Below are 19,938 nucleotides of genomic sequence, written 5' to 3'. Positions count from 1 at the left end.
TTTCTTGGCAAGTTATTTAGACTACGTTGGACACTTATTAGATGTTTGACCCACCCAGCTCCCGAACCTAATATCCTTTCCATTATAGATTGTTTTCTGCCTTGGTTTTTTCTTTACACCATCCCGTACCCTCAGGAAGGAAGTGAGAAGATTCCCGCTGGGCTGTGCTCATTTGGCCATGTTTCCCCCCCAGGCTGGATTGCCTGAGTGAAAACAATGGTCGAACGTAGCATGCTCTTAGCGTATATGCCATTTAGACTCGCAAATCTTGTATAATAGTCCGGACGTCAGCCGAGTGCTGGTGATCTACATTATAAGTGGAAACTAGCCTGTATATGTTAATCGCAAGCCATTCTTTTTGCTGGTAATATTATCTGCCTTGATACGACGAGGTATTAAACTGCTTCTCTCCCCACTGCGATCTCTGTTGCAGTTTGGGCAGTTTTTTACAAACATGGTGTAGTGCAGGCTCATGCCTGGCCACCAGTACCGTGATTGTAATTCTTCCAGAGAATCTTTTAATTTAAGGTGTCTGTGACCCTCGCCCATGTGTGCGTCTGCGATTAACAAGTTTCTCCTGTCCATGTTTGGAATCACTCTATCCCCCACTCCAGGGATTCGAGCAAAAGGGACGGAGTTTGCATCGATTATGTATGTATAATTGAGTGGATAGTTGATCGGTAACGCTGAGCAGTCGCCTTTTGATGACGTTTTCACCGCCAGCATTGTTTCACCGTCAATGTATTTTAATGTACGCTTTTTTCGATCTACGGGAGCCGGTTTAGTGGCTGCCGCTGCGGCTGTTTCAGCCAATGAATTCCCCACAACGTGAACGCCATCACGCTGATGACTCAGTGAGTGTGTCACGTGAGTCTTTGGTAGTTCTTTTTTCAAAAGAGCTACTTGTTCCCAGAGCAGTTTCTGCTTTATTGGTGCATCTGTGTCATCTTTGTAACCGTTCTGAATCCATGTCTGCAAATCCTTGTTATATGCTTTGACGCAGTAATATGAATCTGACACTATAAGTGTCGGGAATTCGCGATCCGCATTATCTAGCGCCATTTTCAAAGCTATTATTTCAGTTTGTTTTTCTGAATTAGTTTCTACTGAGTGTGATTTTGTTAATAGAGGTCTTAGTTTACCTCCGCGCCACACTTCTTTTGTAATCTCACATGTGGGTTGTATGCTTGTTCTCCCCAAACGGAGGGTTGAGCATGTCCGTCTGTATAGATTACACAGGCGTAATGTCGTAGAGGCAGAATGTCGATTGGCAGAGGATACGTCTTTTCATATTTTAGATTTTTTAATTCTTCTAGTTCTTAAAAAATTGTCAACCAGGCTATACTTGATAATTCATATCCTTCGTATAGAATTTTTAGATGGGCAATTCTGGACTTTTTGAAGTTAAATTTGTAACCCTCTGCAGCGAACCCAAGTATTATGGTGTTCACTCTTTTCAAGTGAGTATCCAAGTCATCATCTGTTAAGTAAATGTCATCGACATAAGATAATGCTTCATCATCATATAGTTGTAGTAATTCTGTTACTCTCGCTGAGAATACCCCCGGGCTGTTCTTGTACCCCTGGGCTAACCGACAGAATTGTTTTTGAGTGCCATTTACTGAGGATGCAGTTAAATATCTGCTCTCTGGTGCTATGTTTTGACAAAAGAATCCATTGGAGATGTCCAAGGTTGTTTTGTATTTTTTGCGCACTATGTTATTCATTAGTGCAGCACTGTGTGAGTTTTGCACTGCAAAGGTTTTGCAACATGTGTTAAGGTGTCGGTAATCCAAAACTAGACGATATGAATTGTCTGGTTTGGAGACCGGAAACAAAGGATTGTTCATTTGTGAGGTGCAAGTTTCAATCACCCCCTGGTATTCTAGCTGATCTAGTATTTCATTTACCTGTTTTTTAGCTTCTTGCTTAATTGGGTACTGCCTTTGTGCAGTAGGTTGTGATTTTAACTGGATTTTGTGAGGAGGGGAGTCCTCATCCCATCCTACATGATTTTTATATAAAGCAGGTGCTAAGGCCACTGCCCACTTTCTAGCAAGTGTATATTTTTTATGAATCGGGATTTGATTCGAGAAGGCAGGCATAATTACTTCTTCGCCATGAGGGCACTCCCTGACAAACTCTGGTGGCCAGTCTTTTTCAGCTAGAAGGATGTCATAGCCTTTGGAGAGGTTATCCCAAAATAGTCCCCTTATTTTCCTAGTCTTATCTCCCTCTATACGTAATGTTATCTCGTATATCTTGTGGGGCTTGCTAACTCTGGTGTCTGCAGTTTCCACTTGAAGGTATTCATTCGTGTCCACTGTCTCCAGATGATTCATAAGGACTTTGCGAGCTATGCTCACCTCTGCTGCGCTGTCTAGCATTGTCTGAGCCCACTCTCCGTTTTTCAGTTGTGTCCTCAGTATTCTCGGCATTGTTAACTACCTTGATACTGGCTACCTTCTTTTTTGGAAATTGTAATTTCTTTTTTAGCTGAGCAGGTTCCTTGTCTTTGGACTTGGCGTGCTCTTCTGATCGTCCTCTTCTTTCCGATTTCTGCGAGGAATTCTGAAAAGATTGAGAGGGACGTGTATCAATGTCTTGATATCTATCAGGTTTTTTAATATTATCCCTATTTCTAAGGTTATATCTATTCCCAGAGGGGTCACTCTGCGGTGACCTCTGTCTTTGGTTTGGAGATTTCTCTCTTCGCCTCGGAGACCTTCCTCTGGACTGGAATTTCTTTTCTTTAGGATTGGATTGTTTGTTTCCATCCCAGTTCTTTTTTGGTGAATTATTATTATTAAAAAATATTTTTTCTGGACTTGTAGTCAGTTGCGGTTTTACTGGTATTCCACCTAGACTATCTCTGCCTAGTTCTTCATAGGATTTTTCTATGATTCTGGCTATTTCAGCTGGTTGGTCAGCTATATCTGTCTCTTTTAACCTCTGGCGGATCGCCACGTTTGCTGCTTCACCTTTTATGTTGGCTAGTAATATAGCCGAGACCTGCTTGAAGTCTTTCAGTAATTTCATACCAAGAGTTAAAGCAGGTTCTGGACCGTATTCATCTTGAATTTGTTTAAGCACATCTGGTATTACCGAAATGGATGGAACACCGTGCGTTTTTGTGTAGATGGAAGCAAAGACTGTACCCCAAGTGTCACAGTCCTCAATGTGTGGTGCGATTCCCATTGGGAGACATATAGTCAGAATCCTGTGTTTTTCTAATGGGGTGGTGTCAGGAAACACCGCCTCTATTTGGGTAATTTTCTGTGCCAACCAGAATGGTATTTGTTCCCGTTTAGCTGGAACTTTACCTAGGCAGGATTGGATGTTCTGTGGTGTGATTTTATTTGTGTTCCCCTGGTGAGGGGTCAGCTGTGGAAGTTTAATCGCTGGCTGAATTGTTGAAGTCCGCATTACATACTGAACTAATTGTCTATGAATTTTTAGTAGTTGTTTTAGCTGCTGCAGGCATTCTTTCGATGTCTGGATGTGGTGTGTATCCGGCTAAGACCGGCCACGTTGCTCCTGGTCTTCCTAAAGGACCGAGCCTTGTAATGTGATTGTTATGTTTTAGGGCGCCATCAAATAAGAGCAAATGCTCTTGGAATTTGAGTGGTACTTCCACCTCCTCGAAAGGAGTGTATGTTTCAGGAGGTTCCTCTACTTTGTAATAGTGGAAGTACTTTGTTACAGCATTTGCTGCTGGAAAATGTATCCATGAATAGTATACCTCTGTCTGCCGATATTCGTGTGCCTCAATTACGAATATGACTGTGCCACCTCTAGGTGTCAGTCCATTTTCTATAAGTTTTAAGGTTATAGATCTCCTTTTAATGACCGGAATGAGTGTTATATTCGGGTCTGCTGCTTGCATGGTAGCATCAGCATCTGCGAGTTCAGTTGCTAATCTAACTGCCTCTCTTTCATCATCACTCTCTGCCATTTTACAGACAGGATGGTATTATGTTTGTTTGCAGATCAGGTTTCTTTATGGAACAAAGATTAGATGCACAATATTTTGGAACTGTTTATCCTTCAACGTTGACTTGACCAAGAACCATACATAGGAGTTCCCTCCTGCGAGGTTTTGGAGGATATAACCTTTCACCCACTCCAGACGTCTTTGGAGTATTTGGGAAAAGGGGTCTGAGTGAGAAAGCACGACTGAGTTACTCTAAATGTCTTACGTTAGTTTTATCGCCCTTTCCAAACGCGTTGGGCGCCATGTAGTGTAGTTCCTATCTTCCCAATAGGCTCTGCGCATTGGAATAGTACCTACAGCAGTAAAGGCCTAGGCCAGACGTTAACTAGGTCTTCTACTGTCGATACTAGACTTAATTTTTGGGTTTGCCAGCTAAGCTCAGAGCTCGCTAGAAACTTTCTCGAATGTTCAAGGAAGGATTAACTTCCCTGATTAGACAAGAAGGGATTTAGTTTCTGACAACCATAGAACATGACAACTTTGCTCTCCCCTAATCAAGAGTCAATCTCAAGAGTCGTGTGAGCACAAGGCAATTATTTTACTCAGTCAGTACGTGCATTCTTAGTCTCATCAGAATGTAGAGAAAAGGAAGAGACGGGCGTGTTCAATAAAAAGGTGTTATTTATTGATCAGTCTCTTTTCTCATACATGAGAAATGGATCGATATTATTGCAATACTTATAGTTAAGTAAAGTGCATACATTAAAAGCAATAGTATAAAATAATACTGTAAAAACATTGATATGGTTTCTGAGCCATATGATGTTTAAAATGATTAAAATATATTTACATACACATATACATTTGACTAAACGTACTCAACTGGTGTTTCTAAATACGCCTACCCCGTGTACCTGACCTAAGTCTAATGCGTGGGCGGGAATAGAAAGTTACAGTTTAAGTTAAGTTTGTTTTTGCCAAGTGAATAACTAAAGAATTCTCTGTGAGGGGTTATTCAGTTCTGTACCTGGAATTTAGGATGGATGAGGAATAGTATCTCTTTCTCTGCTCTCGATATTCCAGGCTGCCTGCGAGGGCTGCCCGAAAGCGCCGGTGCTGGGTCTCTCGGCTTGAGATAGCAGCGCGTCTCTCAGCGCGTCAGGAAGGCGGGGCTGCTGCCAGCGGGGTCTGCTTCTGCTCTCGGCTTCGGCAAGTATGGCTGCTCCGTCTTGTCACCACGCGTGTGTTTGCATAGGGCAAGGTCGGCAATATTTATACCTTAAAGGTGCCGAGATTGACGTAAGGATGGACATAGGTACGTCAATAAAGATGTCATACGACTTGCTCGTTAGCACATTCTTTTGCAAAAGTTCTCTGTGAAATCAAAACAATGGCCGCACGGATTATCCAGGTTGTCATAGGTTTGATTTGTTATGAGAACGTCGTATGCCTTATCAGGGGCTGGAGGAATGTCGCTTGTCTAATTAGATCTCAAGCGTTATGACCTAATCAGATAACACGTTCCTGTGCCGTAGTGTGACTGCGTCAGATAACGGTATCTGCATCATGGGGGTTTTCTTGCCTCATGGGCTGACTGTTAGTTAACTTGATAGTTAGTTTAACCAGAATAGGGTCAGGAATAGGGGGACTGATTCAGAACCTATAGAAATACACGACAAGATAAGTAGCTGAATCTTCTGTAAATGTCAAAATTGTTGTATACACTGCTCAACTTATGTGTACTCTTTGATATGCTAGAGTCCATCTGCACTATGAGATACCTAAGCAAAGGAAACACAGGTGATGTGATTGTGAAAATGTGGAAAAGTAAATTTTGCCATGTTCTGTGTCCCTACGCCTCATCCATCATATGTTATGTGTGCATGACCGATATGCATATGTTATTCCCCATTTCTGATTAAAGACGCAATTACAGTTGTGTCCACCTCTAGTATGTTAGTTTCCAGTCCTCGTGAATACTACGAATATCAGGCCTATGTAAGTAATGTTGCCACGTTTCTCAGTGTGCACGTTATTCAATTATAAAGTCTCCGTTTCCAGGCCTCAAAAGGGCCCGGACCACAGATTCAGCTCCTGTCTCCTGAAAGCCTCGCTAAGGAGCGATACAGCCCCCACCTGTATCCTCGACCCTTCACTCACTTCCTGCCTTGCAGTGCCCGGTGCACCCCGGCTCTGCCTCTGAGTCTGCCAAAAGTATGTTATAGTTCCTGCTATCAGTTCAGTCCTCCTCCTCTGCATTCCTAAGCTACTGAACTGCATCAATAGTTTCCGTCATTGTCTAGCCTTCTCGTCTCCACGTTAGAGAAATACTGTATTTAATGGTCATTTAATATTCTTCACGCACTACATGTAGAATAATGCATGGTCCAGTCTTAGAAATCAGGTTAGCCTCTCCCCTCATGACTTCTAGTTTATATCAACATGTTCCCTAAACATCAGATACCAGATAGGGTTTAGGTACATGTCGCTCCGACCCTCCAGACTTTAGTCTCTGCTCTTAGCACAGAGTTCGTAGCCCCCAGCTTCTCCTAGTAACACGTCATTGCTAGTTTTCGCGCACCATTAGGTTAGAGGTCCCGGCTCCTTAGGTAGCCCCCTCCAATGTTTCCGCCCATTCATGACATATTCTGTTACGTTCTGCATCACATGTCTAAGTAAACTCCCAGTTACACCTCTTATTTCTGTTATCTCTCGCGACTGCTACGCGTCACGCCTTCTACTCCACCTACTGTTACGCCTACTGCAATGTAATGCTATGTGTTTGCGCTATGTATATAAGTCAATGTTTTGTTATTGAATGTTAGCGCGCTCATCCCAGACCAAGCCCCGGCAGCTGCTGGGCCCCAGTTGTCCTGCTGGGCCTTATTGTCCTATTCCCATGCAGGTTGTCCTGATCCTGTCCTTATGCTGTAATAAACCTGCAGAAACTCCTACTACCTCGAATCTTGACTCTTATTTATTGAGCTATCTGTTATGCTATAAGTCTAGTCAAAAATAGGGTATTATTTATTTATTTACCACATAATGGCGCCCGAACAGGCACTTGCCCTTTCCCCACGCGTCGGTGAAGCCACGCCGACCCCCTGACCCTCTGCAGCCGTGACGGAACCATACCGGCCAAGTGCAGATATTTCTGCTTCAAGTATCCCTCAGGCCCACGGAGGAGACGGAGGAGGCGGTCCAGCATCCGAACGAGACGGTGGAGGAACGCGGCGAGTCCCGACCAGAGCCCAAGCCGAGAGTCCAAGGTCCGAGGTATCCGGAGGCCCACCCGTAACTGAAGTCCGAAGTCCGAAGTTCGTCGTCGTAGTCCAGTCCCGTCCGAGGCCTTCCGTTCCGTGCTGCCCGGTGAGTACCATTGCTGGGGTAGTGTCTAGACAGGGTCAGTCTAAATTGACTCTGGTCCGTGGGTTGGTGGTACCCAAGCCCACAAACGAAGTGTTCACCTAGGTGGATACGGGTCTTGATGCGTTCCTTTATGGGACCGGTATGTTCCGTACTGTTACAGCAGTGCATCCAGTAACTCTAGTCTGTTCCGTTCTCGAGAATTCTGTTCTGTTTCTGTTTTCAGTATTTTCAGGTAGTATTCTGTTCGAACTGTTATGTTATGATATTGTTTAATGTATTTCCAATGTCGTGGTATGCCTGAATTGTTTTTCCTAATTGTTATTGTTTTTCGTGTATTGTATTGTGTTCCGATTCAAGTTTAGAATGCCGCTCTTTTCCAAGTTACGTCAGTTAAAAACTAGAAAGGGTCTGCTGGAAGCAGCAGTTCCTGTTCCGCCTAGGGACAGTCCAGGTCACTTTATGTATCAGAAACATGGCATAAGCGCCATATTGTATCTAGATTTATGGGTAGAGTATACCAAACAGTTAGAAGAAAAGTATAGATGGCCCGTATCGGGTACATGGGATGCCGAATGTATCATGCGAGTAGAAGAAGCATTATGGAAAAAGAAAGCCAGACAGTCACAGAAAGATGCCATCGAGTTATGGCGTAAGGAAGCGCATAGAAGAACGGAAAAGGAAGTCAGAAAGTCAGAGTTAAGTAGAGAATCCCAAGAACGAGCCCAAGAAAGAGAATTAATCGAGATAGGTGAACAAGTCAAAGCCGAACAGTCAGACAGACAGAGGCATGCCCTTATTAAGGGTATGTATCCTCTCCTTGCCGAAGGCTTGCCAAAAGCGACCCCAGAGGCACCCAGTAATTTCCCGCCACCATTAGTTCCGACCAAGCTACGTCACAAACCGACCGCAGCTGATATTTTTATTTCGTCCTATTTGGACGACACAGTTCCAGAATATGCAAATCCAGTTCGCGCTCCACCTGTCCCTGTAAATCAGGCCCTTCCCGTTCCTCCAGACACCGGAGTACCTGTTACGGTACCCCCGGGTCAGTCTGCCATACAAGTTCAGCCCACGTTACAATTACCGACCCTGCAAGCACGAAGAATGTCAGTCGACGATTCTAGTATAGGGGCCGCAGGAGGAGGTCCTCCTCAAACCCCGCCGCCACACAAGCGTTTATCAGCACTCGAATTACATGCTCAAGCATCACAGCGTACTCCTAAAAGTAATAAGTCTGTTACAGAAATCAGACAAGCCCTTGCCGAATGTGTTTATGACACAGTCCCAGGCGAGTATAATATGGTTTTATATTCCGTACGCGTAAGAAGGGTGACCGAGTATCTAGTCACCTTACCAAATATGAAAGAAGATCTAGACAGAATATATCGTTTCATCCGTACAGGGGATGATCCAGAAAGTATTGGCGAGATTATGTCTCAAAGGAAAGCCGAGATTCAGCTCATGATATTAAAGTTCATGATCAATTGTCTAATAAGAGAACAAGATTACCCGTCTAAAGATCCCGCCGAAATGAGAATCCTGACAAGGTGGAGTGATAATATAGCCGAGGGTAAGCACAAGACCATTAGTGCCATGGAAAGTATGTACAAGAAGATTCGTAAAGAAATAATAAGGTTACACGAACAGCGTAAAGCAGCACAAGTAAGCGAGAAAGAAAGTATCTCAGATCCTGAAGAGGAAGACGAGAATCCCGCCAGAATAGCGTATGTAGGAAAATCCAGATTTCCAGATCGCCATTTACGTCCAGAACCTAAGTCTATGTTTCATCATCCAGCACCAGAACGAGGCTCTCTAGAACAAGTATTTCAAGCTACCGATCACATTCTGAAATCACGAGTCGGTTATAGCGAATTAAGTACCATGCACGAACAAGAACTAGCCCGATCAGCAGTCCGATGGATTACTGATTCTACCACTTTTCCAGACGAAATAGTGGCACAAATGTTTCTGAAACTGCCCCCAGCCGAGCAACGACTGGTGGGTATGTATATGATCCAGCACCTCATTACCCTGTATGAGGGTCAACATTCTGATCCAGGCCCGTTACATGATATCCTGAACGAGTTACTCCAGTACAGATGGAGAGGTCTAGGTACCGATTTAATTAGTGTCATTCTAGAACAGCGTCACAAGTATAGAACGTTCCTGAACCCGCATTTTGTTCATGTCTCACCCCCAGAAAGTAAATCATTCTACATAGACAGACAGAATCCGCTACGAGAAGTCCACCCAGTCCAAGGGGCGGGTGGCGTAATGCAACGAGTGTTTGTATACACTCCGATATCAAAGATGGAACTTCTTGAAATGAAGAAATTAATCCCCTGTCATGACAAAGATCCAGCAGGGTTCCATCGAGAATTAAAAGACATGCTCCGTATGGGAGAATACACTTACCCAGATATCATTAAAATGTTAAAGGTCTTGCTACCCGCAGGGGTGTATGAAAAGTTAAAGGAAAAAGAATGGGAGGTGGGAGAGAAAAAGATCGATTGGGCAGCTCTAGAAGCTGAAGACAAGGCACGAGTACCAGGTACCGGTCTTGGAGATAAATGTAAAGATTTACCAGAATTATTGATTCAAGTTTTACCCAGATTATTGACAACTAGGAAAGAAGACTGGGATGCAATCTCAGCCTGTAAACAGAAACAAGATGAGGATATTAGTGATTTTTATTCTAGATTTGAGAAATGTTTCAGTATTAACAGTGGTCTCAAGACAAGTAGTGAGTCATACCCTCATCTTTTCGTTACCAAATTAGTCGAGAATTCAAGTCCACAAATTAAAAACCGAGTTTTGAAAGTCGAAAGCACCTGGCAAGCAAATAGTCCGTCCCAGATGCTCCAGATGCTCCAGTATCACCAGAATAGAATCAGAGAAGAACAAGAACACGAGAGAAAACGTATGAAAGACACGAAAATGAAAGTGCTAGTTGCACAATCTGTTCCTCAAGACAGTCAGAAGAGGGGTCCGAATCAAGCCAGTCATCCTGCGGCTCCCGTTAAAGGGAACTGCAATTATTGTAAACAGCCAGGTCATTTTATAAACGAGTGTGCAGTTCTGAAACACAACATAGCTACTGGTAAGACTAAAGAAAGACCACGTCCGCCGAGACAAGAACAAGTTTCACAGACTCCTCAGTCACAGAATGCACCACAGACAGTTACAGTACCGCAGCCTATTGCTGCAACACAGCACGTTACATCGCAGATGTACCAGTATGCACAGTCCGAGTATCCAGAGTACCAGTCATATTCATGAAACAGCCTAGAGAGGGAGGTAGGCTTGCCTCTCATCGAGATACCTGTAGACCAAGAAGGTCCCTATGTTCATAGTCAAGTATTAGGGAAAGACAGAAAGTTTTTGATCGATACAGGGGCAAGTAGGACCACAATTAGTCACGCCGAAGTTCCAGGGGCTCCGCTCTCAGGCTCAAGAAATGTTTCCCTTGGATTTTCAGGAAAACCCATAGTTAATGAGATATCAAAGCCAGTTACTCTAGAAGTAGGTCCATTGTCCCGTACTACTGATCTGTTACTTACTAAGTCATGTCCAGAAAATCTATTAGGCATTAAGACACTGAAAGAGTTAGGTGCAGTTATTTGCTGTTCCCCAGAGGGAATACGTCTGTTCCTACGTGACTTTAAGGGTCACTATGTATTACGAGATTTTGATTCAAGATTGTCTAATGTTCCGCAGTATTTATGGGCGCAAGGTCCAACTGATGTAGGTTACATGCAAATCACACCCTATCGTGTGACTCTCAAACCAGGTATAGTGTTATCACGAATCAGGCAGTACAGATTGCCACCTGAGGCTGTAGCAGCCTTATCCAAAATTATTGACGAGCTCATGGCTCAAGGAGTAGTTGTAGAAACTGACTCCAATGTATGTAATTCTCCGATCATTCCAGTCATGAAACGTACTAATCCAAATGCACCGCCAGTATATCGATTAGTGATTGATTTACGAGAGCTTAATAAATGTATTATTCCTCAGTACCCAGTTGTCCCAGATATTTCTTCCCTGTTAACAGCCATTGATTCCGAAGCCATGTTTTTCACTGTTATTGACCTCAAGAATGCATTTTTTAGTGTTCCAATTCATCCAGACAGCCAGTTTCTTTTCGGATTCTGTTTAAATGGAAGGAGCTATATGTTCACACGCGCTCCTCAAGGTTTCACAGAAAGCCCTAGTATTTACAGTCAAGCACTCAAGAGACAACTAGACAACATTCACATGCCAACTGACACTGCCCTGCTCCAGTATGTCGATGATCTACTGATCACAGCCCGTTCTGAACGTGACTGCGAGCGTGCATCACTTACAGTTCTGTATTTTCTAGCCGAGATGGGGCACAAGGTGTCACCTTCGAAGCTTCAATTCTGTGTCCAGCAAGTGGTATACTTAAGACACTTGCTGTCCAAGAGGGGTAGGCAGTTGACACCCGACCGTATCCAGTTAATAGCGAGTCTTCCCCAGCCCAGAACCCAGAAGGAGGTACGTGCTTTTATCGGCCTTACTTCTTATTGTAGACAATGGATTCCCCAGTATGCATTTCTAGCCAAGCCACTGATACAGTTAACGACACAGGAGGCAGCCGTATCGACTGTCCTCCCTTGGACATCTGACCATACACTTAGTTTCAACGAGTTAAAGAAAGCCCTATGTCAAGCTCCAGTTCTAGCTACACCGAACTACAGTAAGCCTTTTACACTTTTCGTTACAGAACGCGAAGGTACAGCATTATCTGTTCTCACACAAGATCAAGCAGGTCAATACAAGCCCTGTGCTTATTTTTCGAGCACATTAGATCCAGTCGCCCAGGCGTTGCCTGCGTGCCTCAAGTCAGTTGCAGCCACAGCACTAGCTATCAGACAAAGTGATTCTATAGTTTTAGGACATTCCCTGACAGTACAGGTCCCACATTCAGTAGAAGTTCTTTTAAACCGAACACAAACTCAGCACTTGACAATTGCACGTTTAACAGGTTATGAATTGACACTGTTCCAGCCACACATAGAAATTAGACGCTGCAACGTCCTGAATCCTGCTACACTGTTACCATCAGTTAATTCAAATCCAGACCCACATGATTGTGTGGAAGTAGTTAACATTACGACAAAGCCAAGACAAGACCTGACAGATATTCCGTTACCAGATCCTGACCTGACACTTTATGTGGATGGTTCATGTATGAGAACTAGTACAGGAGAACTAGTCGCCGCGTATGCAGTGACTACTGACACTGAAGTTATTGAAACACACCGTATTGATACTCTGTCCGCTCAAGCAGCAGAGCTAGTCGCTCTGACACAAGCCTGTATACATGCCAAGAACCTGAAGGTTAATGTTTACACAGATTCACGTTACGCATTCGGAGTTGTACACGACTTCGGAGTGCTCTGGCAGGAGAGAGGTTTTATGACTTCTCATGGAACCAAGATTCAGCATGGTCTCCTTATTCAAGCCCTGTTAGATGCCATACATTTACCGACATCTATTGCTATCATGAAGTGCAAAGCACATACGAAAGTTACAGACATTATTTCCCAAGGTAATGATTTAGCAGACCGCACAGCCAAGCTTACAGCACAGACTCCAGACATTCCAGTTAATCAGACACATATTCCAGATCTGACTACATGCATGACAGTTAAGGACCCTACTCAAGATGTCATAGATATCCAGTCACATGCTACTCCCGATGAAATCAAGAAATGGTCTGTACAAGGAGGGGTCCAGACAGATCAAGGATGGTTAACGAAGGGTAGAGCCACATGGTTTCTCCCCGATTCTATGGTCCAAGTCATTATCAATACCGCACATAGTCCAGCACATTTAGGAGAAAAAGCTATGTTAGACAGTATCCAGAACATTTGGTTCAACAAGCATTTACGAGCTGCAGCCAAGCAGAAAGTCCGTACCTGTATGATATGTTGTCAGTTTAATCCAGGTAAAAGTGTCCCGGTGGAACAAGGTGGTTTCCAGCCCCCTGACCACCCTTTTGAGGTCCTCCAGATGGATTATATTCAAATGGAGCGATGTCGAGGTTTCAAGTATGTCCTTGTAGTTGTATGCGCTTTGTCCAGATGGACAGAAGCATATCCAGTCCCAGATTACACAGCCGTGACCACTGCCAAGCAGTTGGTTCGTGAATTCTTCCCTAGATATGGACTCCCTAGAGTCGTATATTCTGATAACGGCCAGCCATTCTCATCCGAACTCATGAAACATGTTTCCCTTTTGTTAGGGTACCAGTGGAAGTTCCATTGTGTACGCCATCCAGAAGCAGCTGGACTAGTCGAAAGGCATAATCAGACTCTGAAAATTCGAATTGCTAAAATATGTAAAGACAAGGGTGTGGACTGGCTAGTAGCTCTGCCAGTCGCTCTGTTTTACATGCGTATGGTCGCACATTCTAGATCAGGTCTGTCCCCGTATGAGGTCGTTTTCGGCCGCCCCCCTAATATGTGGGGTACTCCTAGACCCCGAAGTATTACCGATGTTTCATGTAATATGCTGACAGATTACCTAGCTTCCTTGATGTCTGCCCTCAACTCATGTCGTTCACAGGTTGCCGCCGCATTTCCAGACAATACCGAGGTGGCACCGCACGAGATCGTTCCAGGCTCCCTTGTGATGATCAGAAATTTCGACAGATCAAGTCCGCTGGAACCACGTTGGAAGGAGCCACGTCAGGTCCTCTTGACCACCCGAACTGCCGTCAAGTTGGAAGGCAGGAAGGGGTGGGTCCACCTTTCTCATGTAAAACTTTTCAATCCATTGAAACCAGTCTTCAAAAACATTTCCAAGAACATTTCCCAGGATTCGAAGGATTGCCAGAACATTGTTTTAAAGGACTGTCCCGCACAAGACATTATTACAACCCCTCCCTTGTTAGAGAAAACTCCGCAACAGGAGTATAAGTTAAAGCTCAGGTCTAATAAGTCAGCCAGTTTGATTGTATAAGTCCTCCCCTAGGTGAAACGGTTAGACTGTTTCTGACATGTATAAAATAGACCCCCATAGTGAGAGAGTCAGTCAAAGCTCAATCAAATGTATCGTTTTTCTGAGTTTCATATTATTCCTCAGCATAATGATTTCCTGCACCAGCTACGCACTTTTCCTGTGTTTTTCAGTTCCTCATGTAAATATGTCTGCTCATGCTACAGTAGAGCACACGTTTAGTGATCTGCCTCCTCACGAATATTCATACCGCCTCGCCATGCGTAATAACACATTTATCCGTATGTTACATTATTCACACCAGACCAGCAATGCCACTAATTGTTGGGTGTGTGGTCGACTCCCCCCTTTCCAGACACCGAAGGGAGTTCTGCCACTCTTTCCTTATCCATTCTCACACAATGGTTCGTGTGGAGCATGGTCCACGTTAACGTCATCCTCAACAGATATGTCTTTTCTTAACAGTACATGTTTCCCAGACAAGCAAGGTTTCCCCCACAGAACAGGTTTAGATTTAGAAAATGAAGTATATAATTTAGGAAATTATTCGTCGAATTTCATGGTCCTGAATGTTCAGTCTGATACTACTCCAGACTCACCCGCTATTTCAGTACTACCAGTCAAAGGCGAATTATGTGTCCGTAGTTATGGTTCTGTACATATAGGTCATAGTGAATGTACTACTGTTATCAAGTATAGTGACAGTAGGAAATCTATTTTCAAAGCTTCACGTCATTCTTATTTTATTTGTGGTCAAACTGCATATGTCCATCTGCCCCTCGATTGGGAGGGAACCTGTTACATTGCTTTCCTACTGCCACCTGTTTTTCTAGCCCCACCTGACTATCATAGGAATTCTTTCTTAGTACACACTAGACACAAGAGAAATCTCCCGATTGTCGATTATACTGAAACCGCCGCAGAGCAATTCATTGATATAGATAAAGGTGTTTTCCCTTATTTAGGTACAGTTGTAAATAGTAAGCTAATCCGTAGGTTAACAAGAACCCTTGAAGCAGTAGTAGATGAGACTGCCTCCGCTCTAGGTAACTTAACTGAAGAACAATCCTTTATGAGAATTGTCGTTTTACAGAATCGTCTCGTCCTTGACGTCATACTGGCCGATAGGGGCGGGGCCTGTAGAGTTCTCAGATCCAGTTGTTGTATTTTCATTCCAAATAACGCGCCGTCTGTTTATTCAGCTATAACCAGACTCCATAAAATTGCCCATCTGTTACGCCAAGATCCAGGCACCTGGACATGGTCCGGTTGGTTCTGGAATATAATTTCCGCGTGGGGTTGGAAAGTCCTGTCCTTTTTAGGTATTGCAGTAGCGATCATATTTAGCTGCTGCCTCTGTATACAATGTGGCCCTGCGATTTGCAGCATGTGTGCTACCTCTTGTATTCCCCGTCCCAAGCCCTGTTCTAAATCCCGTTCCAAGACAATTCGAGACGAGCAAATGGTACTGTATGAAATGATAGATGGTATCATGAAAATTGATGTTTCCTGATGAAAACGTAGTGACAAGGAGGGAATGTGGAAAAGTAAATTTTGCCATGTTCTGTGTCCCTACGCCTCATCCATCATATGTTATGTGTGCATGACCGATATGCATATGTTATTCCCCATTTCTGATTAAAGACGCAATTACAGTTGTGTCCACCTCTAGTATGTTAGTTTCCAGTCCTCGTGAATACTACGAATATCAGGCCTATGTAAGTAATGTTGCCACGTTTCTCAGTGTGCACGTTATTCAATTATAAAGTCTCCGTTTCCAGGCCTCAAAAGGGCCCGGACCACAGATTCAGCTCCTGTCTCCTGAAAGCCTCGCTAAGGAGCGATACAGCCCCCACCTGTATCCTCGACCCTTCACTCACTTCCTGCCTTGCAGTGCCCGGTGCACCCCGGCTCTGCCTCTGAGTCTGCCAAAAGTATGTTATAGTTCCTGCTATCAGTTCAGTCCTCCTCCTCTGCATTCCTAAGCTACTGAACTGCATCAATAGTTTCCGTCATTGTCTAGCCTTCTCGTCTCCACGTTAGAGAAATACTGTATTTAATGGTCATTTAATATTCTTCACGCACTACATGTAGAATAATGCATGGTCCAGTCTTAGAAATCAGGTTAGCCTCTCCCCTCATGACTTCTAGTTTATATCAACATGTTCCCTAAACATCAGATACCAGATAGGGTTTAGGTACATGTCGCTCCGACCCTCCAGACTTTAGTCTCTGCTCTTAGCACAGAGTTCGTAGCCCCCAGCTTCTCCTAGTAACACGTCATTGCTAGTTTTCGCGCACCATTAGGTTAGAGGTCCCGGCTCCTTAGGTAGCCCCCTCCAATGTTTCCGCCCATTCATGACATATTCTGTTACGTTCTGCATCACATGTCTAAGTAAACTCCCAGTTACACCTCTTATTTCTGTTATCTCTCGCGACTGCTACGCGTCACGCCTTCTACTCCACCTACTGTTACGCCTACTGCAATGTAATGCTATGTGTTTGCGCTATGTATATAAGTCAATGTTTTGTTATTGAATGTTAGCGCGCTCATCCCAGACCAAGCCCCGGCAGCTGCTGGGCCCCAGTTGTCCTGCTGGGCCTTATTGTCCTATTCCCATGCAGGTTGTCCTGATCCTGTCCTTATGCTGTAATAAACCTGCAGAAACTCCTACTACCTCGAATCTTGACTCTTATTTATTGAGCTATCTGTTATGCTATAAGTCTAGTCAAAAATAGGGTATTATTTATTTATTTACCACAAAATGATGAAAAGAAACTCCACATTTTTCAATTACATCACCTGTGTTTCCTAAGTTTACGAATGACATTGTGCAGATGAGGTTTAGGTCTGTCCACGGACACAGAAGAGGTCTGGCCTTTGTTCAAGAGTGAAGTGGACATGACTTACTTCATTGGTAGGCCTTCACATGTATTATCTCCTCTGTACTCTTCAACAAGCGTAAATTTAATCTGCAACCCTGAGTAGGCCTCACCTTAAACAAACCTCTGGATGGGCCACACCTTAATGTCATCCTGAATCAATCATTTAACATGTTAGGGACAGATTTATGATAGGTGTGTGCCTCTTTTGCGCCGCTGTGCGTCACTTTTGTGATGCAGCGGCGGAGCAAAAGATTTGCTATGTTGTGATATATTTACAACTTGATGCATCTAGGCAGATGTGTTATGCTGTAAAGTCCTGCGCCACATGAAACCTGCGTCAGGTTTCATATAGATGTTTTGTTGCAGGGTGGGCATTCATTTGCATGAAAGCCCTGTAAAACTAACACAGTGAAATTTAGAAGATTTCACTGAGTCAGCTTTATAGCATTGCTGAATCAAATCCTTATGGCTGTTTGAAACAGGCATAAGGAGTGAAGCACCATGCAATGTGTGGCTTCCTCCTGTGCATTGCAGTAGACATGTCATGTTTACGACGTGACTCGTGCAATGTGTTGCTTTTGCGGCACATATGCGTGACGCTTCTGTGCTGTTTTTACTCAATGATGCTCCACATTGTAAATGCGGCACACCATGGGTGGCAGAGCAGCGGTGCACGTTAACTGGTGCATCCCTGGGGATGTGCCAGTTAACATAAATCTGCCCCTTTACATTTAAGTATGTGCAGGGGACACAGAGTCGGTGAGGCTTATCCAAGGTTAAGAAGAGATGAGTCCTGTTTACTGAAAACTTGGACATAGGCCTCACCTCTTCAGCATCGCTGGACATGGCTAAATGATAGCTGCAAAATGATACTCTTGTTAAACAATTTTACTATTATAGTCTCTGAGATTTGTGCCTTACTCTGCAACATCTCATTGTTGTTCTCTTTTTTTAAAGATAACGACAACATCAAGCATGAGTGATAATGAGCAATCAGTTGATGTCGATCTTATCATTGAATTTGTCATTGAAACGTCAGTGGAAGTAGATCCTTTGGATGATTTAAATCCTGAGGATGATGAAGAATATGATGAGGATGCCGATTTGTCAGAATTGTATGACATAGGGTGGGAAGCTGACCTGCTTGAGCCTATGGAACTATAAACATTTATTTTTAAAAATAACAAGAAATGAAAAGTAAAAATGTAAACCGTTTCATTTAAAATTAAACACACTTTCAAAAAAAGGTTATGTGTAGTGTCTTCAATAAAATATTAAAATATGCTCATAAAATTAGTTCAGATTCACATATAAAACAACACAGGTAAAATGTAGAAGCATTCAATTTCTTTGCTACTATTTATGATTTCTAATTTTGACAATGCACTAAAAATTGTTCTATGTAAAAATAACAAGTAGTGTGTTAAGTTTTTGATGACTGTTATTGATTTACTGTTTGGTAATAGTGGTTAATAACATTTTTTATTATATTTTACCACAGATTCAACTGCAGATCATTTCAAAATTTGAGAATGCCAACTAAGGATAGAATTAGAAAGGCTACAAAACGTCAAAGACAGCAGGTCCATCAAATATTGCAGCAGTCCTCTACAAAAAAAACTTGTCAAGTCACCAAGAAAGCACCGGGTAAGACCACGAAAACATTCATAAGAAACATTTGTAGAAAAAAAAGTAGTACTACAGAAAATGTTTTAGTCCAGAAAAAGAGAAGCAATTTAAACGGAAAGGAAAGGCCAATCAAAAATGTTACTGCTAGAGCAAGAGATAACTCTGTGCATGATAGTAGAAGGAAACAACAGTTTAGGGACATTCGTAGACGAATGTTCCGCAACAGGATAATTGGCAATTTGTTAAAAAATATTAAGAAAGGTCAACAGAAAGTGTTTTTTTATAAGAGAAAAAAAAAGGTGAGAAAGTTATTGATCAGGCATTTGAAATAAAGCGAAAGTTATTTATTTTGATAATCAATAGAATTAGGAAGCTAAACAAGGCAATTTATGATTTCAAAAGAAATAGTAGATGGAAGAGAATAGTTAATCGTAGTAATTTTTGTGAAGTTTTTTCCGGAGAATGGATGCATAGTTCAAGTTGTGAGGCATTTTTCAATGAGGAGAGTTATTTCCAGGATAGTGATTTGGTGCATGCAGTTGACACCAGTGGTCGAGCTTATGAGGTGAAAGATGGTTGTCCAGTTGAAAAAGAAAAACTTGTGACAACAGAGACAGAAGAGGTGTTAGGTAATGAGGTTTTAGGAAGGCGTCCTAAGGGTCCTGTGTACACCTGGAAGTGTAGTAGTATTTGCAGTGTACGACAGGATTCCATCAATTTGCTTTGTGATTTTGTACGGACATTTAATAAGAAAAGTTTGAAGCAGAAAATGATGTTGTTGCAAGAATTAGATCCTTGCAGAGTGAAAGAAGTGACAGGTTTGCATGGTCATTCACTGGCTTGTCTTTCCAGGAGAGTATGCCAGAGTGTTTTTCATCATTTCAGGATGCTAGCAGTGCATCATAATAAAGTGAGGAAATTAGTTAGAATGTTGTATTATGCTAAGAGTCCAGCAATTATGCTTAAACAATTATGCACTGCTCTTTTGCATGGTTCTGAAATAGATGTGAAGAATATTTGTGAAGAAATTGAGTTTTGTTACTTTGGAAGTAAAGAGGAGAATGTTGAAATTGACCCAGAAGAAGAGGGTAATGTGGAAGACAGTGTACAGGTTTCCAGTACAGATAATTTTC

This window comes from Lissotriton helveticus, chromosome 9 (genome assembly GCF_964261635.1).
Source record: "Lissotriton helveticus chromosome 9, aLisHel1.1, whole genome shotgun sequence".
NCBI classification, from domain to species: Eukaryota; Metazoa; Chordata; class Amphibia; order Caudata; family Salamandridae; genus Lissotriton; species Lissotriton helveticus.
Note: the sequence above shows the minus strand (reverse complement) of the source record.